General features: G+C 38.9%; 1 protein-coding gene across 2 annotated transcripts in view; it reads right to left on the bottom strand.

The window, feature by feature from the left end:
• Window positions 1-23,635, bottom strand: part of THSD7B (thrombospondin type 1 domain containing 7B) — a 278,232-nt gene that overhangs the window by 62,036 nt on the left and 192,561 nt on the right. The window lies entirely within an intron of this gene.

The raw sequence follows: 23,635 nt of genomic DNA, 5'->3' as shown, positions 1-23,635 counted from the left end.
ATTTGATGGACAGACCACTCGGCGGATAAGGAATTGGCTGGATGGTCGCACTCAAAGACTTCTGGTCAACAGCTCAATGTCCAAGTGGAGGCCAGTGACGAGTGGTGTTCCTCAGGGATTGGTACTGGCACTGGTGCTATTTAACATCTTTGTTGGCGACATGGACAGTGGGATTGAGTGCACTCTCAGCAAGTCTGCTGATGACACCAAGCTGTGTGGTGTTGTGGACACGCTGGAGGGAAGGGATGCCATCCAGAGGGACCTTGACAGGCTGGAGAGGTGGGCCTGTGAGAACCTCATGAAGTTCAACAAGGCCAAGTGCAAAGTCCTGCACATGGGTTGGGGCAATCTCAAGCACTAATACAGGTTGGGTGGAGAATGGATTGAGAGCAGCTCGGAAGAGAAAGACTTAGGAGTGCTGGTGGATGAGAAGCTCAACATGAGCCGACAATGTGCGCTAGCAGCCCAGAAAGCCAACCATGTCCTGGGCTGCATCCAAAGCAGCGTGGCCAGCAGGTTGAGGGAGGTGATTTTGCCCCTCTACTCTGCTCTCATGAGACCCCACCTGCAGTACTATGTTCAGATCTGGGGACCCCAACATAAAAAGGACATGGAGCTGTTGGAGCAGGTCCAGAGGAGGGCCACGAAGATGATCTGAGGGCTGGAGCACCTCTCCTGTGAAGACAGGCTGACAGAGTTGGGCTTGTTCAGCCTGGAGAAGAGAAGGCTCCGGGAGACCTTCTAGCAGCCTTCCAGTTCCTAAAGGGGTAATGGCTTTAAACTGAAAGAGGGGAGATTTCAATTAGATATAAGGAAGAAATTCTTCACTTTGAGGGTGATGAGGCACTGGAACAGGTTGCCTGTAGAAGCTGTGGCTGCCCCATCCCTGGAAGTGTTCAAGGTCAGGTTGCATGAGGCTTTGAGCAACCTGGTCTAGTGGAAGGTGTCCCTGCCCATAGCAGGGGCGTTGGAACTAGATGATCTTTAAGGTCCCTTCCAACCCAAACCACTCTATGAAAATCACATGTGAAACAAAATACTCAGCTATCTCCCTTTTCTCCATACCATTCTTAACTGAGCAACATATCAGGGAAAGCCAGGAGCTGCCAAACAGCCTCACTACAGCTAGTTACCCACTTATATAAATAATATTGCTGCCTGTCCTTTCTATCCTCTCCTTGGTGTCTTCCTGCAGGAATTAGCAGACAGCCCTATGCCAGTGGTAAATTAGGTGCTTAGTCTTTGTTTAACTCCTGTTTAACTAGATGGGACATCTCTGGGATCATTCTAAAAAAGTGAGAAATGCTATGCCAGGAAGTTGATGAGGGTCATCAATCATCCATATTTAGCTTTCTGGTAAATGAAGCAGAAAGAGGGATTGATAACTGAAGAAGAACCTATATATTGGGAGAAAGGACCCGTATTACTTGTGGTACATCCGTTCATTGACAAGATCAGCTAGACCATCAGTAAAAATGACACTGAATTAAATAATTATTAACACTTTTGCAGAACTGGAAGAATGGCAAGATCACAACAGCCTCTGCCAAGCAGGACACAGGCAGAGGCAAAGAGGGAACATATGGAAGAGAACGTAATGAAAAAAGCTCATCAAAACCAGGAGTGTCATGAATTGTCAGACTAACAACAGCAAGGATATCATGTTAAAATGGTATTTAACAGAAGGTAAGGTAATGGTTTAAGGAACTAGAGAGGGAAGTTTTGTCCATGTGTGGACACTGCCCGAGATGCGCGGGGAAGAGAGGAGCAAGGGGGTGTCTGCAGCTGTTATGGGAGGTAGCACCACCCCATAGTGCATCCAGTGCAACAACTGGGGTTCACTCTGGAAGGAGGCAGAGGCGAGGACAAGTTCAATGGGCTGATGTAGCTGAGGAGACACAGAGCTTGTGGGGCTGCGTGGGAGAGCTGTAATTCCGGCGAGAGGCAATCGTATATAAAAAATTCTCTTAGGCAAATTGCCAAACCCCTCGCAGCGAGTTCCGCGACTCCGAACGCGGAGATGCTTCCCTGTGCCTTGCGGCGGTCCTGCACGGGAGCCGGGGGGATTCTTCTTTTCAAAGGAAGGTTTGAGTTCACACTCCTTGGACTCTTAACACAGTTTACAAAACCACAATGGAATATTTTTTCCCTGATATGGAGAACACAAAGCAACAGAATTACAAGCTGGGTGAGATGAAAACTAACTACTGCATGCAAGATACCACCTCCGAGGCAGGAGAGGGGAAATATATGCAAATATTTCTTGCTTCTGCCAAGGATCAGCCAAATTTGCAGAGCTGGAGCCTGCTCTCATTTTTATTGTTTTGGTTTTTTTTTTTTGTAATTCTATTAGAAAATCACTCCCAGCTTCCAATAGTGTGAGATACTGCAGGATCAGATCTAAAATATGTTAATGTCATGAGAATAATGATTACAAATCTTGGAGGTACTTTGTATGCTGCACAGGTACATCTCAGATTACAGGCTTCCTGAATCTGAATTTGTTTTCTGATTCTGATGCTTTTACTTGCGTTTTCTGGTACATACTCCACTATATTTTTTACTGCAGTTATGGCAGTAACTCCTTTAACAATTTTCAGTCTTTCGGCTTTGATTCATATTTATGGAAGACTTCTTTTTTAATTAAAGTTCTTAAAACTTGCTGCCAAGGACTTTGAAATTTAAGGATTTGATTTAAGCTACCAGAAAGAGGCATTCATGATCATGTTGGGATCCCAGTTTCTTCTTTTCAACCAAAGCACAATTATATCTCTTTAATAGTTATGCTGAATATTAAAGGGAGCGATTATTACGGGGCATTTTAACTATATGAACATTAAAAACCTAAAAGCACTAATCATAATTCCTTTGCCATATTAAAACACCACATAAGTAGAGCAGGAGCTGCACTAAAGCAATAGCCATTAATCAGAATTTAAAATAAGACTGTTGCCAAATTATCTCTTAGGCTTAATTTCCTTGAGCAGTATCATCCCACAGAGACAAGTCTGGAGTATAACCTGACATATTACTGTTCTTCAAGAGATTAGTTCACCATTGGCAATCGCTCACCTGCATTAGTTGGCCCCGGCAACACTGCTAGAACCTCTCCTCCAGCGTACAGAGGCACAAATGTCAAATTAAATACCCATCTGCCTTCGGAGCCAACCCAAGGCCGCTCAGTAATGTAGGCAAAATTGAATGAGTTATTTTGTCCTAACTCTACAGGCTGCAAAATTGAATTTGGTGGCAGCAGCAGAGCTGGATCCAAGAGAGGGCACCGAGGACCAACAGCAGCCAGCGAGAGTTTTGGGAGGCAAGGGTGGAAGGAGGGGAATGACTGTATTTTAGAGGCCACTGATTTGGGGCAGCTGGAGGGAGTATCCATTCCTCCGTGCACCCCTCTCAGTCCAGGGAATGCCAATTCCAGCTCCTCATGGAGTCTCTCTTGCCTGACTCTCACGCAACATGGTCTCGGTCCTCCATGCCCAAGCAGCTGGTCCCCACTCCCTCGGGCACAGGGAAAGCCCCTGCCGACCGCCACCATTGGCAACGAAGCCCTCATCTACGTCTGCAGCTTGCCCAGCAGCCTCACGTTTCCACTTCTCTCCATGCTCCATACCAATGAATAACCCGGCAAGAAAACACTTCATAAAAAATGAGTAATCTAATCATTCTAATAAGCAAAGCTTCAATGAGACTTAGAGGGCACAACGCTATAAGGGAAAGCATATGGTCGTGCCACAGGTCTGTGCCAGGTTGGGTCAAACTTTCTCAAGTTATGAGCTAAGTGCCAGTAGCAAATTTTCCCACCTGTTGGCGACGATGAACTTCATCCCTCTGTCCTGCTTCAAGCTGGAAACGCTCCCTGCAAAGGTACTTACACCTGCAAACGCAGAAAGCGTGCGTCTCCGTCCCTGCCTGCCAGAGCGCACTCCGGAATGGGAACATCAGCAGCAGACACAAGCTGCCATCCAAAATTGCCGTCCCAGGCTGGCAGACAGGCCAGAGCACGTGCATATGTACCATCTAGACATAGTGCTCCTGCCAGAGCACGTCACTGGTGATTTGTGTTTGTACAGTGTTAAAAGCCTGAAGTTCAAACAAGGAACTAAAAAGCTGGTCTCTAATCTAAAGATGTTACATACTATTTTATATATATATATATATATTGCACTGAGGATAACTATACAGAGAACAGGAGTTAGCTATCTCTTTGCTGTGCCTTTCATAAGTTTGCTCTCTCCACTTATCCTCCTTTTTATGGGGCACAGGAGAGCTATCCCTCAGCTCGCCTGCTTTTCTTTCCTCCTATCTTGTCCGTGGCTAATTTTATCTCCCCCATGGCTTCAACTTCCATTTTCAACTAGCACTTACACTGTCATATCTGAAGTGTTCCTCTCCAGCCAACACATTATTTTAGTCCATCTCGCTCTCACTTCAGTTGTCCCCATCTCGCCCCATCAATGACACCAGCGAGGAGCACTTGTGTCTGAACTTCTGTTATACCTCTCGTTATGCAGCCCCCCTGGCATACTTAACTGGAATTAATATGAAATATCATTCCCTTTCCCAGCTTTCAGTACTTTCTGAAGATCCGCTCCTGCTATAAGCCTCACTTCTCCTTCCTAAAACCAGCCAGACATGATGTCTAGGTTGCACGGCTCTCGGTAACGCTGGCTGCTATTTATTGTACTTCTTGTTTCAAAAAATAACATTGCAAAAACAGCATCACCATCCCATTATGTCTACTGTTAACCTGCTTGACCAAACAATCTCAGCGCTACCACCCTTTTCATTGCTTTTTGATTTCCCATTGTTTTGTGATTATTTTTTTTTTAACATTTGGTTCAATACTGATAGGCAACCACTTTTGAAGAAACCTGTCTTATGTGTAGACACAGCAACTACATCAGTGAGGGCATTACCATAAAACTGATAAGAAACAGCGCTAAGAGCTAGTTCCCCTACTTTAATCCATTTATCCTACTGTGCCTTCCAGTAGTCAAAATGAAGATATGTCCATGGGACTCAGTAAAGAATCAAATTTACATACCACAATAAGACATGAAATAGTTACAACTGCAATTGCTTAAGGATAATTTAGCCTATTATCTCTTTTGTGTTACGTTGATGGGTCTGGGCTATTGGTAAGAGCTGATGCACAGAAAAAAAAAAAAAAGTGTTTTATGTGACAAACAGAAGAACACTTCACTAAATTCGAAGAGTCATGAAGAATAAAAGGAATTGCAAATTAAAAAGAAAAAAGAGAATGGAGTTGTTCAGAGGATTTGGATACTTGTGATATTTGTACTGGGACCAAAACAATGCTTCTTTTAATAAAGCTGTCATTGTCACATGTCATAGAAATGGCCACTTTTCAGCCCAAAGCACCAAACAAACAAAGAATCCAATGTGGCAGTCATTATTTGGTCTTCATGCTCATTAGTTTTTTGTCTAAAGAAGTCAGATCTGATCAGATTTTTTCATCTGCTGTTTACGCAAGGATCTGTATGTGTTTTATCAGGGTCTATCTGTTAGCTTTGCAAAACAGTATAATGTCTCTGTAATACTCACTATAAGCAGCTTTACAATACACAGAGTCTCTCCGGTAAATGATGCACATACTCCTCTGAAATTGGCTTTTACCTGGTCACTGCTGCTTAAAGGAGAAATAAGTCCTATGAAACACCTTTAAGGTGAGGAATAAAAGAAGCGTAACTCTTAAGTAGCACATCTTAAGTTCAGAAAGCACCTTCATAACCATGGTCTCACCTACTTCAAACTTGTTATCTGGTCTGGAGCACTCACTTCAGGAATGTTATTGCTATTTAGCAGTGAAGCTCTGCCTGGGTATAGCTAAAATTCAGTGTATGAGTGTCCTCACTGAAAGCCCCCACTGTACCAAACGACTGGGCTGTCTAATGAGAATCTGAGGTAGGAGACCAGAGGTGAAATGAATATACAGACAGGACCACTGTTCCAGCTGCAGATAATTTGCCAGTTTAGTCTATTTGAGACAGACAGGTGAGACAAAGCAGAGACACTTCCACTGACATCCATTTCGTACTACTCTGTGGCCACATATTCCCAAACGAATCTGTCAAGTCTGACCTTTCAACGTTCAGCAGCTTGGGGGCTAAGCAGGAAAGAAATGACAATGGTATTTTACAAGAGGAAAAAAGAGGGGGTTTTCCCTAGATTTGCACTATTCATAAATGAAGACCTTTTTGAAAGGTCTTTTTGAAAGGACCTTTTTGTTTGTGTAGAGACCCACATTGTCTTAATTCTCCTTGAACTCACAGCCACCATCTCCAAAAGTGAATGTTTTCAGAGAACAAACAACTGCTGAAAGTTCTTAAACTTTTCTATGCTGTAATAAATCTATAATGTTTTTATATTTGCTTGTTATAAACTGTATTCAGTAATAGCATTCAGGCCATGAACTTGCAAAGTTCATTTTTCCACAGCCCCTCTAAGAAAATTTTTCTCTTAACTAATTTTGCCTATGATGTCCTGGCCAGCATTATGCGTTCTTATTTATTTTTCATGCGAACAAACATCCACAGATTTTATTTAATTACAAGGCAAAACCCATTAATCATCAAATACCAATTGCTAACATCTCTGCGTTTCCCATGGTGATACGTGCAGTTGAATTCTTAAACTCATGTTTAATTTAAGGCTAAAGAGTGGCAAGGTTGAACACCGTGTATAAGTGAATGCATGATCGAATCCTTGGCCAAATGGTAATACCAAACAGCCAGAGGAAGAACGCACCTTCAACTTCTACCAAGTTGCCCATTCAGTGAAACCAAACTGAAATGCTCTACTGGTTTCTGCACATTTCAACAGGATTTAAGTCATTTCATCAGTATCTTATATGTGGGTTTCCTTCCAACTGATTACTGGAAGTTCTTTCTGAATTCATGATTTATTTTTTTTTAATAAGAGTATTTAAGACAATCAAAATAACTATGTACACAGTGTACTTTCAACATAGCTCATCCCTTAATTTTTTTCTCTGTTTTTTTTTTTCTGTGTCTATCCACACACATCCTAATATCCACATACATTTAAAGTCAAAATTTGTACTAAAATACTGCTTTAGTTGTATTACTGAAAAGACTAAACTCTTCCCAGCAAATTACAATTCATGCATCAGGAAATAAATACAAACATTTGCATTACCTGCCGAAAAGCAGCACAGCACAGCTCTGCAAAGCTTTAAATAAAGCTGACACTCAGCTAGCTTAAGTTTCTTCTTACAGACATATAAATCAGGAAGGACTTACCTCAACTCATGGAGATTCACCAGAGTGAGAGGTAAACAAGACTCAGTGAATTAAATTATTAAAGAAGTTTATCAAACCAGGCTGAATTATCTGGGGACCAGATTAACATTGTGGCAGTTCCATTGAGACAATGCTGGAGAGCAACATGCCACAGACCTCCAGCATTGGATTTTAATATAAAAGCAGTGTGATTAGAGAGCTATTTTTTAATAAGACTTCTCATTTATTGGAGAACAAATGCTGCTAATCATAATACTAGAACCAGATATTCCCAAAAGCAGCTGCTGACAGGTTAATTCAGCCATTGAAACAAGATGATGCTATTCTAGATTTCTTTTTGATATGAAAGAGGTATAAAAGAACTGGTTATAAAAAGAAATCTGGAGTATGCAATTATATGCCAATTCTAAAATACAGTATTCATGAACATTCGCAGAACCCTTAGAAAAGGCAGGTTGGCATTTTCAGTCACAGCTCTTGGCATCAAAAGGACAACTTCTGCACAGCAAGGGAACCAGGGAAGTCACTAATCACGAGGTTGAAAGATCTGCCTGGGGAAGGAGACCAGAGCTTTTCAAGTCAGAGATGCCAATACTTACAAGGATCCACATCTCAAGAAGAAAAAGCTTGAAGGCAGTGTGCTTGGTCCTCACTCATCAAGGAGACCAACAAACAGAGCAAGTTCTGTGGAGATAAGAGTTCAGCTGGAGTTGAAGAAAGTACCAAAGAAAAAGTCAACCTTAGAGCTTGGGAACAGCCAAGAAGGAGAGCAGAGGACGCGGATACCAAAGCCCAGCCAAGGGAGTTGCTTCAAAAGATATTAAAACAAGCAACGAAAGATTTGTTGGCTGCATGAACAGAGCTACTACACAGAGAGGCTGGAGTACCGATTAAAGACAGTAGGTAACTCTAAATTCATGAATATATCCTTCAATTTTCACTGAAGTCAATGATGATAACCACACAGAAACTATCACAGTCAGGATAAATGTCCAAAAATGAGGAATTAAGTAATTTCCATCCAGACTAGTGAAAGAACTGGCATATGGAATCTCACATGGGGTAGCAAGCTTCAATAAATTAAGCAAGACAAGAACGATATCATGCGATCCAAAATAATAAATGTGACATCTATATTTAAAAAGGAAAAAAATTATCAGAGCAACTAAAAGCCCTCTCTTCAAAGCTCAGCAGCAGCAAAACTTGAGAACAATTTTTAAGGAAAGAATAATCAAAGTCAGTAAAGCTAAGAGAATTTTTGGGAAAATACCACATGGGTTTAATACAGGTAAGGCACAGAAGACTAATCGGATATCTTGCTTAGAGAATACAACTCGCTTTCTGGAGAAAGGAAATGAAATCGATCTCAGCTGTCTGATTTTGGTAAAGCTCTAATGTCATGTCACCTGGCAAGTTATTAGTTAAATTGAAGAAGATGGGGAGTTAGTACAAAAATTTTAAATTGGTCTGAAACTACGAGAGGTAGGACAGTATCAGCAACGTTAAATGGGGAACATCAGGCTGGAGGGAAGTTAACAGTGTTACTGCTGAAGGACTAGTCTTCGAGCCAGTTGTCTTTAATATTTCACCACTTATACTGGCACAGAAATAGCTACGGTCTTGTTAAAAAGTTTACTGAAGACAAGTTGCTAAATGGCATCTTTATACAGAGAGAAGTGGGACGGCATGGAACGAGAACCACATGGCACGTGGACTGGAGCATGGAGGTTGCAGTTCAGTAGTACAGAGAGCAGATCACGTTTCTGGAGACTAAACCAAACAAACAAAAAATCAGACTTGGGAAACTACCAGAGGGCATCACAAGATGAAACATTACGCGATGTGGCTGCAAAATAAAACAGAAGAAAATGCAATCCAGGAAGGTGTTTTGTTAGAATTTCCCTTTTCCTTTTACCAAGCCCAGCTAAGACCCTCTATGGTGTAATGTGTACAAATTTGGACACTTAGTCTCCCAAATTCAAACATAAACAAATGCAGAAGAGAAATATCACGGTGATAGTGGGAATGAAGCTCCTGTCTTGCAAGGAGAGGCTAAAAGGGTTTTTGATATGTCTGGAAATGGAAAGCTGTGAGGGATGGCTCTCTTATCATTAGCGAATAGAGATGTTTTCTCTCTCTAAAGACTGCAGGGCAAGAAAATACCAGAGCGCAGAGCTTTTAGTACTAATGGAAACTTCAGCAAAGACGAGACAGAAAAAAATATCCATCCACTCAGCCTGGGAATGTAAGGTTTATACACAGGAGAGGGTGGGCCAGCCTTTTCACCGGAGTAACGCAGATCGTCTGCCTAATGCCAAGGCAGAGTTTATGTTTTCAACTGGCCAATATGGTCACCTGCAATTTCTGTGACTATGCTGGAGAAACGAGCCCTGTGTCCTGTGAAGATACCACGAGTGTTTCACGTGTGGACCTGGAAGCAGGCAGTGTAATACCTGCCACACCACCATGGGTGATCACACAGTAATTTTCTCACAAACCTTCAATTACAGGAGGGAACCAAACAGACAATTATCTTGATGAAACCTCGAATTAAATGCAAATTAAAGTCAAGACCACTGAAAAAGTGATCTTTGACTAGAAGTAGATAATTAATTGGGTTTTGTCTTTAGCAGTTGTTAACTGGGTTTAGGTAGTTCTGGGGTATCAAAGAAAAGATAAATTGACTTAAGCAATGACTAATGTAAAGCTATTAAGATAAACTCATGGGTTTTACAGCTCGTTACAAAATGTAATTAAAAAACCAAACTTGTTCTTAGTAACTGCCTCGAGATGCAAAATGCTTCTTTTATTCCAGTCAGTGCTGTTTGCAACACTGGGTACCGACAGCTTCAGTTTCAGAAGCGGGCAAGGCTGGCATGGGAAGCCAGGTGGAAGCGCCACAAAAGTGGCCTGTTTTGGTTTCCATAGGAGTTTTAGTCAATTGAATTTAATGGAAATAGGAAAAAGCTTATTATTTAAATTAAGAATTTCTCTTCAGCTTTCTTACAAAAATTTAAAACTATTAAAATCATCAGCTACCAAAAGAGGAAAGATAGGTTACTTTTCATAATTTAGCTACACTTACACACACAAAATATAACACGAAAACCAGCAAAAGTTCTACATGGTAAAACTGAAAAGTGGAGGGCTTCCCTAAGAAAAGTCTAACTATTTACACACAGCAAGTTATACACCACAGTGAAAATGAACTACAAACTAATGGTTTTTTTTCCTCCACAGAACTTAATGGAGGGACAGTACTATAAATGAAGCTATGACTTAAACTGATGAGACTTAAAGCACAGACTTCTGACAATACTTTCACTTTACTTTAAATAGAATTACGTTATGTCAGGTTATTCTGGCCTCACCTGGTTCTGCTGTAATTCCTTCCTGGGAAGCGCAATTCCTTGCCACTTAGATGCTTGCAATACAATCCAGAGAGACTTTTACATTCCTGTGACTTTGAGACACACTCCAAACTTTTTTATTTTTCCTTTCATAACAGACAAAACCTTTTTTTAAGCAACAATTGTTGCCTATTTCACCATTTAAAAGATGCTCCAATCGTGCTGCAAATGCTATTGGACACGTTTCAGGGAAGCATGTGGAGACTGATTGTTCCCTTCATTATTACCTTCATTGATAAACATCGGCTTGAGCCAAAAAATTATCTTTTCGTTTTTAGAGTCAAACTTCATCTGTTACCCAGTCTGCAAATTAGATGACAATCCAGCAAAGCTATGCAAAACTTCTGGTATATGAAACAATCGACTATTCTACAGGGAGGGCACTTTGTAGGACTTTATGTATGACATGGATCAAAGGTCTCACTTTCACTGAATAGAAAGAAAAAAGGAAAATTCTGTGTAAATTAATGCTACTTTCTAAAAAAGCAGAGCCTGTTCCAGGTCCCTTAAAAGTTAATCAGAATTTGCCTTTATTTAATTAAATTATGAGTTAGGCCAGAGACTATAGGGATAACATTTGTTTAGAATAACACTGTAGTTAGAAAAACACTAGCTGGAAGACAGGTCGTAAAACCAGTGTTTGCATCTGCTATCACCCAATATGCCACGGATTTATGGGCATGCTCCAGAAGGGAAGAGCTGCCGTAAACTCCACCCGGCCGGGCAGCGCAGCCGCCGGGCAGTGCAGAGCAGCTGCAGCGCACGTCCTCCCACTCACAAAGTGCCCATCAGCAGTTCAGGCACAGACGATTTACTGTGAATTACAGGGGGGGAAGAAGAAATAAGCCACGTGGAGCCTGGATCCGTACCCAAACTTGTCACAATTGAGTTTCAAGTGCAGCCTTTTGATACCGGGTGCTGCGAGAAAAATTACTGTCCGACGCTGTTCTGCACAGCCAGACATGAAGTCACTCCCTTAACATCATTAGGAATGGAAAGAAGAGAGTCCCACCCTCAGTTTTAAACACAGTGCCATCACAAAAATCAATACCTATCAGGCACTGACTATGCTTTTGATTTGACTACAAACGAATTTTAATTCCGAGGTATAGAAATCAGCGTTGCGAGGAATCTGCAGTCTAACAGGTGGTGTGACCTGTTAGACAGGATTATTTTATTTTTTTTTTAGAAACAGCTATAGCATACAGACTAAAAGAAATCTGTCTAAAATGAAGATTTTACTCCAAAACAAGTAAACATTTTAGTGTTATCTGAAGGACTTAGGAAATCATCTGTGCCGCTTTCCCTTGCTAAGCTCTCGGGTACCATGATACGCTACATTATTATGACAGGGTGAAAACAAGGAATTGAAGTTAAAAAAAATATTTATTCTTCCTCTAGCTGGGATTAATTTCTGCGGTTAGCACACAGATATGACCCAAATACAACATGTACTTAGAATTTCCTATGTGATAAGTAACTAAGCTGAAAGTGCTGCTGTTTGCATACAGCTCCTGAGAGGATTCTTATTATGCAAAAATGAAGACATAAGAATGCTGATGGAAATCTGCGAGTCATTTATCAAACACTGACCTGAAATGAATATTAAGAAAAACCTCTTTTCTATGCAAATGTTTAATCTGATCGAGTTTAATCATCACTTTTCTTTCTCAGGACTGATGAGTTGTGTACGTACTGTGTACTGTAAGATAACAATCTTTGTCTCATTCTCAAAAAAACAGTTGTTTTGTCAATGGTTACTCTGGGAACATGCAGAATAGAAAAATTAATCTTTTCTTGCTTTTTTACTCACCTGTGAGACTATCCATAAAGCCTATTTTGTCTGCCCACCTGCTGATCACTCGAGTAACATCTGGTTTACACGGACCGAGTACTTCCATCCTCTCAACAAGACAAACTCAAAGTATAATTGATTTCTCCAATGGATTTTCTAATGAATATCTATCACTACTCTGGTCGCTAAAGTACTCACTGACGTTTGTGTTCCAACAAATATAAATCTGTTTATTTACTATCCAACTTTAAAACCAGCTACCAGCTCGGGAAAAGCAACGTGAAAGAAAAACATCAATGCCCATGCATTTAGAAATGTTGGGCTCCAACGTGGCAGCCCGGTGGGAGCGTCGTCTCGCAGCCCCTCTCTGTGACTACCCAGAGGAAAAAATCCTCCATTGTGTAGCAAGCACTGACAAGATCTGAGCCTTATTAAAAAGCAACATCACTACATACTGCAAATCAAACTCTAACTAAACTACATGCTGAACCAAACCAGAATTTGAAGCGCTCGTTTGCTGTACTGCAGTTTTATCAAAAACATGCATTACATTAACAAAAAATAATATCTATATCTCGACATAGGATACAGATTTACATCAAAACTTGTATATAAAATTTGGATTCAAAGCTAGGCTTTAACTTCCCAAAGAGGACATCACGTACAAGATGGATAAAAATTTGGCACGCATGTTTCGATCCAGGTCCAGATCCCTACTTACAAAGGAGTAATTCCTTAATAACTGGGTTAATAGCATCACAGACAGTACCACTTAGCTGTCAAAAGAATGATTTACATATACAAATACACATTCCAGATGGCCACTTAAGAGTACACTGAATTTAAATCAAAGCAACAGATTGGATTTATTTTAAGAAATTTTGAAAATTTGCACACTGATAAAGAACCACTATTGGTGTTGGTCTTAGCGACCACTAAACATTCCCACCAAAACCAAAACCAACTGAGGTGCCTGAGGGAAGTCTGGCCACTGCAGTTGCATTACCTGAAAGCATGGACCACGGGACACATATCTTCTTATATGCTGAGGACTGAATGAAAAACCTAAACTCCACGTATTAAATAAAACACTGTATAACAGCATTAATAGATGTACATTAATTATTTTCATCAGTTAAAAACATATACAATAAGACATTATAAAAGTGGCATATAGCTAAGTCTTCATTACTTTTCAAAATCTTGCTTAGAAAGACCATTAAACTTCCCTATTTTTCAACATTACTCTTTTTACTCAGACTCTTCAGAACAAGCTTTAAATTATCTTTATGCCTGGCACTTATTTAGAAAGTTCATGAACTTCCATGAACATAATGTCACTCAATCGTAAAAGGAAAAATTCTCATCTTTATTTAGCAAAGTCATAATTTAAAACTGGAAGTCATAATTTAAAACTAACTTACAAGAGCATAAAGGACACCTATACTTAACAGATGTTGGAATAAATTGTTGAATGTAGACCAAGCAGCAGAGCTTACAGATATTGCTTGGTTTAATGTTTCTAATTGCCAAAATTCATACTAATTAACAATAATTGTCCAATTCTCAAACTCCTGCAGAATAGCCTGGATAAAATCTTTGATTATCAAAAAGATATCTACATTTTTTATACAAAAGAAGGCATGGGACATTTTTATGCATAATTTTATAGCAAAACATTTTCATCAAGTAAAAAGGAAATTCATTGTTTTAATTAATAATTCTAAAATTTAATTTAAAAAAAAATTAAAAAAAAACAGGAACAAATTTCCATTTCAGAAACAATTCAGACTGTTGATTGACAACACTGTAATTACATATGAAGTTATTTAGAAAATCCAAAATTTAAAAGTAAAGTCAAGAGAAGTTGAGAATTTTGCAGTGGTTACACCTCACATGGAACAGAGGTGGATTACCGGATGGACCCCACTGATTTCAAACATACAACCGGCAAGTGGTTCTCAGGAAAGATTCTTCCATCCATCCCACCAAAAGTCACAAGAAACATAAATGAAATCACAGCAAAGCTGAACTAACCAATAGAGGGCAGCTGACTCTCAGCTATAGGAAATCCTTATTCCTGCTGAAACCCATGGAAAAAACCCCTTGCCATCAATGAAATCCAAACTGACATCAAATCTCTTTACCTGAAATTTATAACGCCAGGATTGGACACCAAAATCTCCTCAGAAATTTCAAAGCTTTGCTAGTGGAACTAGCACATTTTTCAAATAATAAAGGTAATATTTGAGAAAGGAGATCAACCTACTGAAGTTCAAATCAGACAAGTGCTCTGAACATGCAACTCAAAACTGTTCAGCTAAATTTTTTCAAATTTTGCAGAAATTCTCAAGCTAGTCATCTCTGCTATCACTACAAAAATTGAAGTTTGCATACTGTGTTTATTCTTCAATAGTAACTCACATGAAGGAAAATCTGTTTTTATAATGTGTGCTGGCTATAAGCTTAATTAAAGAAAAAATGCAACAGTAACCTACCAACTAAAAAAATAATCACCCAACAACCAAACTAAAACAAAACATTAAAACTAGCTGTTCTACTTTCTGACAACAGCATGTGGTTAAATATGAGTGCCAAATTAATTCTCCATTAAAATGTAAATAACCATTTTATCCTGCTTTTTAAATTATTAAAGTGTAACTAACATCTGTTTATTGTGAAACCACAAATGAGTCTCATCCCTTTTAAAATTCATCTGCAACTCTAACAAACACATTGACTATAGTTGCCATCAAACTATAATCAACGCTTGGTAAACTTTATTAAATGCACTAATATTTAATTATCTTTGGTTCTGAGTTTGAACTCCAAATCCGATCTGGAACATCTGAGACACTGTTGTGTGCCACATCTGTCAGTGAATACAAGGGCTCACAAAATGCTCCCTTCATAAAATAAAGGAAGTTTCCCGGTTAAGTTACAATATGGGAAACAGCTGACTCAAAAATAATATAAATTAGATACGGATTAAAAGCCCTCATAACTTTTAATTAAGCAATAAATCACAACAGACTACACAGGACTGCTGATTTATGCACTCCTCAAGTGAGAAGCAGTAAATAAAATTAGACAGGACAGAATATACATCTTATTGGGGGAGAAGAATCTATCCTTTGGCATTTCACTCACACATAAAAATCCACTCGTCTTTAGTTTTTCTACTGGCGGCTATAGCCTGCACCACACTTATTTATAACACAAAGACGTGTCATGATCTATAGGTAATGAGGAAGCATTAGCTGAATTCGTGCAAACTCATATTTGCAACTCTTTTCTTAACATCCCTGCTAAAACAGGGACTTCGGGAGGCAGGGAGAGCCCCAGACAGCTTCTGTTTTTCTCCCTTCTTTCCCCAAACCCACCTGCATGTGACTAGAATGAATTTCAACTTTTGGAAAACAGTCCCAGAGAACAACAGACCTCCCTGACACAGGGGCTGTATTTGACAACATCTCAGAAAGCTGTAATTGGGCCTTGAAATCCAAAATCTCAAAGCAGTTTATATTCCAGCTAGCAATCTGCTAATGCTGACGACCCTGATGCTGTCACCTAAAAAAGATGCAAAATTCATGTATTCAACTTGCAGTTCAAATGCACACATTTAGTTGATGGCAAGCCCAGCACAATCCTTCCAGTCATGTGAGGAGAGATCAAGAGGAATATAGAAGGTCATTTGCACTTTTATTCTGCTGTCTTGGAGGAGGAAACCAATTAAACAACATAAAAAGAAAATAAAATCCATTCCTGAATCTATCCATCAGCTACAGTGCATAAAACAAAGCAAACCGAACAAATCATACGGGTATAATTTCTGGGAAATGGCCACAAGAAACGTCTGCACCAGAGAAGATATTAACACTTGTTAAGTATTAATCAATGATAACTGCTGTAGACGGAACAACACAGCAATATTAAATACTTGAAGAAAAAAAAAAAAAGGCAAGACCAGGGTTATTTTAAGGACCATAATGCAAGAGGTGCCTGAGCATTCCTAGGCTCCTCAGTAGCTCTGACAGATGAATTCACATGGCATACATCTTCATGTCCCTTCTCCCTGTTCGAGCAGCAACTTCATTTTCAATTATTCTCTCTTATTCATAAAGGAGAGTCAGAAACTAGGAATTTTCTGCTCTGCATGCTCAGGATATGTTCACAGCATGCAGGTGAGTCAGACCACCTTTAACAAACTCTATTCCTCTTAGAATAAAGCCATCCACCAGAATGTGGTCAGCTTTAAGCTGAGGACACACAGAATCTGCTGTATATTTATGAGAAAATCCAGTCCTAAAAACCACTGCTGTTCACTGGAAAAATTCAAAAAGTGACCAAAATCTTAATAACCAAGGTGGAGCTGCATACCTAGCAGAGCCAATACAGAAGACCTCAGTATAGAGGTCTGGATGAGACACATAGATATTTGGTTGACCAAAGGATATATGAGATGCTCTGCCCTGTAGAGGAAATTCATTTCTTTACGTCAGTTTTCTCAACATCAGAGCTGGCAGCAGACTGTCATTTCATCCTTTCTTAAAGTTTCTTCTTAGAATAGCTTCACATTGGTTTCTGACAGTAGTTGATGCTCAATCAGGCCAATGCTGGTACCTAATTTACCAACTCCACCCAAACCAACTCAACTCAACCCAACCTTCGTTCAGGTTGAACGCTCTGCACCCTGATTCAGATCACACACACAAGCTCCTCAGCTTGGACAGAGCTGGGCTGCCTTCTGTTCAATATCTTGTTGCATTCACACTTCAAAAAAATTTGAAGTCATTATGTGGCAGGTTCTATAGAAGTGTAACTTAGTGTTATTAATTCCATTACTTAAAATCTTTTTCAAAAGAAATTTCCACATTCATGTCTTGTAGTATAGCAAATGTTGTTTCATAATCAACAAGATATTTGGGAAACTAATTTTATACACAAAGAAATTATAAAAGATAGTAAAGAGAAGGAAAACATGTCAAAATCTTAATTTAACTTGCCAAAAGCAAGCAAAGGGAAACTTCTGTGTAATTCACTCTTTCTGAAGACTAAGTCACGTCACCTGTGATAAAATGCACGATGCCAAGTAGCTGTTTTTCACATCTTCTACCATATGAAAAGGTGAAGATGTACCAACAGTTTTCATTCTGAATATTCTTGGGTTTGTTCCAATTAGAACAGAAGCTGCATCCTTATTTTTAACTGTTATGCAGTACTTCCCTTCCTTAACGATTGTGAACCTAAAGCTGAGAACAAATTACATTGCAAAACTTTGCAGAAAAGAAACAAAAAACTTTCTAAAAGGAGGAAGGAGGGGAAAAAAAAAAACAAACACAAGATTAAATCTGCTGCCAAGGAATAACCAAGGCATCAATCCTTTGTGTTCTCCTGCTCCTAAGACAAAGACAAGCAAGAGCAAGTTCAGTCTCAGTGTTAGACGCTGTCACGCTGATTTATGACACACAGTGTATGCTGGTCCTCCAACATGACATATCGTCCACGAGAGATTCAGCACAATCCAAACTTCTTTCCTTAAAAAATATTGTCCAAACCAATTTAACTTTAGTTCCTTAGGTGAAATGCTAATACTTTCTCCACTGGGCTACCCAACTGTCTACAGCTGATTTTCCAATTAATTTCATCTTCTCTGCAGAGAAATAAACAGGACAAGGATCTTTTGGTATAACTCGATCTTTCATTATATTTTGCAGTATGCTGTTGTATTAAACAACAAATATTTTCTTCAACAACAGACACAGGAACTCTGTATTTGAATCAGAAATAATTACGGGTAAATTTTCAGTTCAAGAGATGCAAACTTATCACTTGCCTTTAGTGCAAAAAGTTGTGCTTTGATACATATTTCGTGGAGAGCTTGGTAGGGGCTGTAGTAGGCAGAAAAATGTAGCTTAATCAATTAGCACAAGGCTGCTAAATTTTGTGGATCCGGATTTCACAAAGTGCAAATGTATTCTCACAATTACAGAAAATAGCATTACACTATGTATTAATATGCATTATTATTACAAAGAAGTTTCAAGGAGCTATATAACAAAAAAAAAGAAAAGTGAAAAAATACTTTCTAGGAAGTTGTTAAACTGCTCAATTTTTGCAGGGCTAAAGCTTTTCATGAATGGCAACTGTGAAAATATGTTTATACGACTCTTTATTCAACAGAGAACCTGCAGGAGAAATGAATATCAAGTGTGGATAGCTATTGAAGTTGAATACAAAATTAATATATGCTGGGAATTACAGTACCCTCGTGACAGGGTTGCGATCCTGAAGGACAACCTGGGAAATGGCTGTGTTTTTCTTAGGAGGCAAAGAAATGCCCACTCACAGGGGGGACTCTCCAGATACTGGCTTTGGGAAGATGAGTTACCTCTCAGGCTATACAGATGTGGCTTGCTACTTTTGCTCATTTAATGAACTAAATTACTGTTTAGTATCAAAACTTTCAGTCACAGCAAGAAAAGCATAAGGAAAACCAGGAGGTTCTCGCTATTTTTTGCCACTGAAAATTCTCCCACATTAGTGTAGCAGGCAAAAAAAATCTGTCATTTTTATGATACTGTAAAAACTCACTGGAATCAGAGGGTAAATGTTTTCTATGCTGTAATTCCTTCCTTTAAGGCTGAGTGGGAGGAAATCACACCTTCTGAAGGTAAAACCGAGATTAAGGATAGGATTTTTGTTTCCAGAAGTTAAGTTGCACACGAAGCAAATGAGTATTGATAGACAGTCAGAGGGAAATATAGGTCAGTCGTGTCCTTGCAAGCTACAGAAATGGATCTTACACAGCCAGTGCTACTGGTACAGCAGCACAAGACTGGGCTCAGAAATAAACTCCTGTCAGCTGAATTCAGTGAGAGGAGGAGATTTTATGAGTGCCTCGAAAAAGTTCAGCGACTTTGCTGACAACTAGAAATCTATATTATAAAACTAGTGATTTAAGCAGGAGCTATTTATAGCTAATACATTATTAATGACGTTCTTGAAGACCAATTTCTGATAGTGAGAGGTAAGGGCTATACATGCAACTCGCCATCCAGGGATTGGATGTGAGCTCGTTCAGTGACAGCAATGAAAGACACTGGTTCAAAATGAACTTCTAACGCAGGAGTCTAACAGTTTTGAAAATGTTTCATACATATGCACATATACATACACATATAAATACAAACATATGCATGAGTCAAAAACTGCCTTGAGAAACAGCTACTGAATGTGAGTCAAACGCTAGTCTGCATATTAACTGTGCTGGTTTTCTTTGTGGTTTTTTTGAGGAATTAAAGTGTGCAAAGCCCACGGAACATCTTAACAAAAGGCCTTTCCTGAACAGACCTTTTCTAACATTTCAGATTAGAAAAGGGGAGAGATGGCACCTCCCACCCCTCCTTCCACCTCTAGCCCAAGCCCAGCTTTGCTTCGCAAGAGCTAGATAGTGACTTCTATAGTTAAGAGCCATCTCTGAGCCCATTCAATCTTGTACATTCGAATGGTGAGTTTTCAAAGCCTATAATTTTGTAAGATTTTCACTTTTGAAAAGAAATTTGACACGCGTTTTGCCAATCAAAGAAATTTGTTTTCTCTGAAGTGCAAGCAGGGCTAAACCAGTCATTTTCTATTAAAAGGTTACCAGAAATCCCTACATCTTCACACCCGCTTCTGGGAGATCTGATCTGTAAATGCACCACTGCCTTCCTTTTCCTTTTCATTAAACTTTTGCATGCAATTTCAGGAAAAGTACTTGCAATTGTAATGTGCAAGGTGTCCATATTTCTCATAGTCTAGAGTGAACACCAGAAAACATCATTAAAAATAAAACATTCATTCTAAAGAAAGCAGTTAAGTTGAAATTTAAACTACATTACATGTTTTTCTTGCTATGCCTGCCTTTACAAATGCTCCCAATCCTTTAAAAATGTTTGCTTAAATGTATACGGTATATTTAAAGGGAATAAACTACTTGCTATGATATTTGTCCTTTCGAAGGACTGGGTAAGAGAGTGAGGGGGAGGAAGGAGAAGGAGGGAAAATCTTGACAAGAATATATATTAGAGCAATCAATAAAAAGATAATCCTTGGAATTCATGAGTCTTTCGAATAAGATGCATTTTCTTGTAGTAATCCTAAAAACCTATAAAAGAATATTCAAGCAATAAACCCCCCATAACTCATATTTAACCTTTCATCACGTAGAACTACATATTAAATAGCTTAGCAACTGCACGCTGTGTAAGTGCATTCGAATAAGGGCAGAAATAGAAAAATGTAAATGCTACACCTCTTTTAAGCATGCACTGCACAGCCAAGAACATCTGCCAGCTGACCCCATAATCCAATCTGCTGTTCAGAAGCAATCATATCCTTAGATAAGAGCTGCACAGCTTCTACATGCGATGCCCATTTTCTTTAAGAGATGGAGCAAAATGTAGTTAGCCAACTCTTCAACAATTTTCCAACACTTAGAGGTACCAGACGAAAGTCATTCAACGTATTGCATTTAAATACTGCATTAAAATACTGTCATCTCTCCCTCCAAATATTGTAATTCATCTTTTAATTTCACAAGGCAATAAGATAGAGGAAGTTTAAGGCTGAAGTGACGATATCAAATCGAGTGATTGTATCAGAATACCAAGTGCATACAGCCCATGCAAACTGTTTGCCACTTCTATTAGAAAATAATAAAATCTTCAACAAAATCTGTAAGGGCTCAACCTAGTTCATTGACTGTAATGAGACGCTGAAATAGTGTTTTAACACTCTCTGTAGTTAAACTTACATCTGAAAAGCATTGAAAAAAAAAGACATACAGGGGTCTGCCAAGAAGCCTAGAAAACACCCTTCACAAGAAGAGGGTGAAAAGATTATTTGGCTTAATGAGAGAAAGACACAAACTGACTGAGGGCTTTAATTTACGGTTGGACTCCATGATCTTAAGGTTCTTCTACAACCTAAATAATTCTGTGATCATAAGACAATGGAAAATGGAGGGTTGCCCAAAGTAACTGATTAAGCAATAACAAGACCCAAGCTCAGAAACAATAATTCAAAAAATAACAAAAAATACTGGAGGAAATAATAAGGAAATAATAAGGGAAAACTACTGGCACCTGGAGGAGTTTATTACTGGTTCTAAGTTATCTAACATCTTTATCAACTGCATAAAATACAACATAACACAGTAGACAGTGAAAGATAAAGCAAACCTCAGCACTGAGGTGATTTAGCTTTCTCATGTCTGATACCAAACAAAAGCAAGTATTTTACTGCAGGTTTTTAACCCAGATTATATAATTAGGATGTCACATATGTATATATAAAGAACCTATAAGGCTTTGCTCTAGGATTTAAATACCACCTAGACCAGAGGAAAGAGAAGACAATCTGGCTTGCAGTGGATTAATGATTTGTGTCCAGCTTAGCTAAACAGCAGCACGATCAGCTAATTTAGTTTACCATCTGGGTAGGCAACTTGTGCATGCTGCCATGTGCCTAAGGACCTCAGCGTGTCTAAATCTGTGCTGGAAGTCAAAGTCCAGTGGGTGCACAGCAAAACTCCCTCCGAACTGCACAAAATATTGCGAAGCATTTGGGGAGGAATGAACAGAAACACACACACATAATATGTGTATACATGTGCTCATATAAGTGTACATACATATACATATATACACACTTTCCTTATTAGCACAACTACTTCTTATCCTAAAAGGTCCAAAATATATAGGATCTGATACAGTCCTATAAATCTAAATTGGAAAACAGTAATCCATTGGTGTGCTTAACCAGCTAGAAATAGCTTAGAATCATAGAATGGTTAGGGTTGGAAGGGACCTCAAATATCATCTAGTTCCAAAACCCAAAACAAACCAACAAAAACTCCACCACATCTAAAAAAACCCAGACCTTAATGCAATTCTAAGGTGTCACTCCTAAAGCTCACAATAGGAAGTCCTCTAATGAATCAATGGTGTTTCCATCATGACGTGTTCCCAGTAAAGCAGCAAAAAGCACCCACCACGTTTATGTTAATACCAGCCACGGCACTTTGCAAGCACTGTGCACCGATAAACATTACAAAGACATAATTTCCAAGTTTAAATAATTTCTTTCCTTTAACATCTTCTGAAAGGCTTTTGAAATTAGCAAATCTAATGTGCGTGGGAATAGGCAACACTTTACAGCAATAAGTTTACTTTTAATGGAAGCAGTCTGTTGTGTCTATGGGTAACAAACCCCAGTATCTGTTCATTACAAATAGCTTATTGTTACCATACAACTTACTGTGGGATTTCATTTTGCCTCTTTAGTGATCTGTCTGATCTATTAAGAAAAGCACTGAGGTATGGACAACATACACTTTATTGCAGTTTTATATTTTCATAGTCCCTGCTGCTTCTGTTAGGCTACTGCCTATGAATTTCAAATAGTAACAAGGAAAAAGAAAAAAAAAAAGTATTTACCAAGTTTCTCACAGGGAAAAAAATAAACGGTGAAGAAAATGAGGCAAGGTCAGAATCCAGTGTTAGAAGTGATGCTGCATCCCAGCACATGACCGCTGCAGCAGCAGTTGCACAGAAAAACAATTGGATCCACCAGCTCTAGTACCTACAAGCCACTACACAAATAAATCTTTGTATGAATACTATTAAAGACCTTCTACACACACTATGCAACATGGTTTTTTCATATATATATATTCATAACATATATATGAAGCCCTTCGGCATGACTGTTTCTATCCTATTAATTTTCATAGTTGAATCTGAAATATAGGACAGGCAAAACTTAATAGTACTTCATCAGTGTTAATTAGCGTTGAGAATTAATCAGCAAATGTAGGAAATCATTATTAGTTTTGCAGAAATGCATACAGCATTAAATAGCATTTAAATAGATGCCGATCTTTTTTAAAGAGTAGCAATTTAGAGATTACTTTCCTCTGATGGGATACTTCAATATTGAATATAGAGAGATTAATGTTCAAGGGAACTTGTGTTGAAGGGAAACGTTGCTAAAAATAGCAATATATATTTAATAAATGTTTTTGCAGCAACCGTAGTCTCAGAGAGAATTAAAGACTTTCAAAATATCCATGACATCTGAGCTCTCTGATG

This window comes from Tauraco erythrolophus, chromosome 8 (assembly GCF_009769465.1).
Source record: "Tauraco erythrolophus isolate bTauEry1 chromosome 8, bTauEry1.pri, whole genome shotgun sequence".
Taxonomy (NCBI): Eukaryota; Metazoa; Chordata; class Aves; order Musophagiformes; family Musophagidae; genus Tauraco; species Tauraco erythrolophus.
Note: the sequence above shows the minus strand (reverse complement) of the source record. Positions and strands in the feature narration are given on the sequence as shown.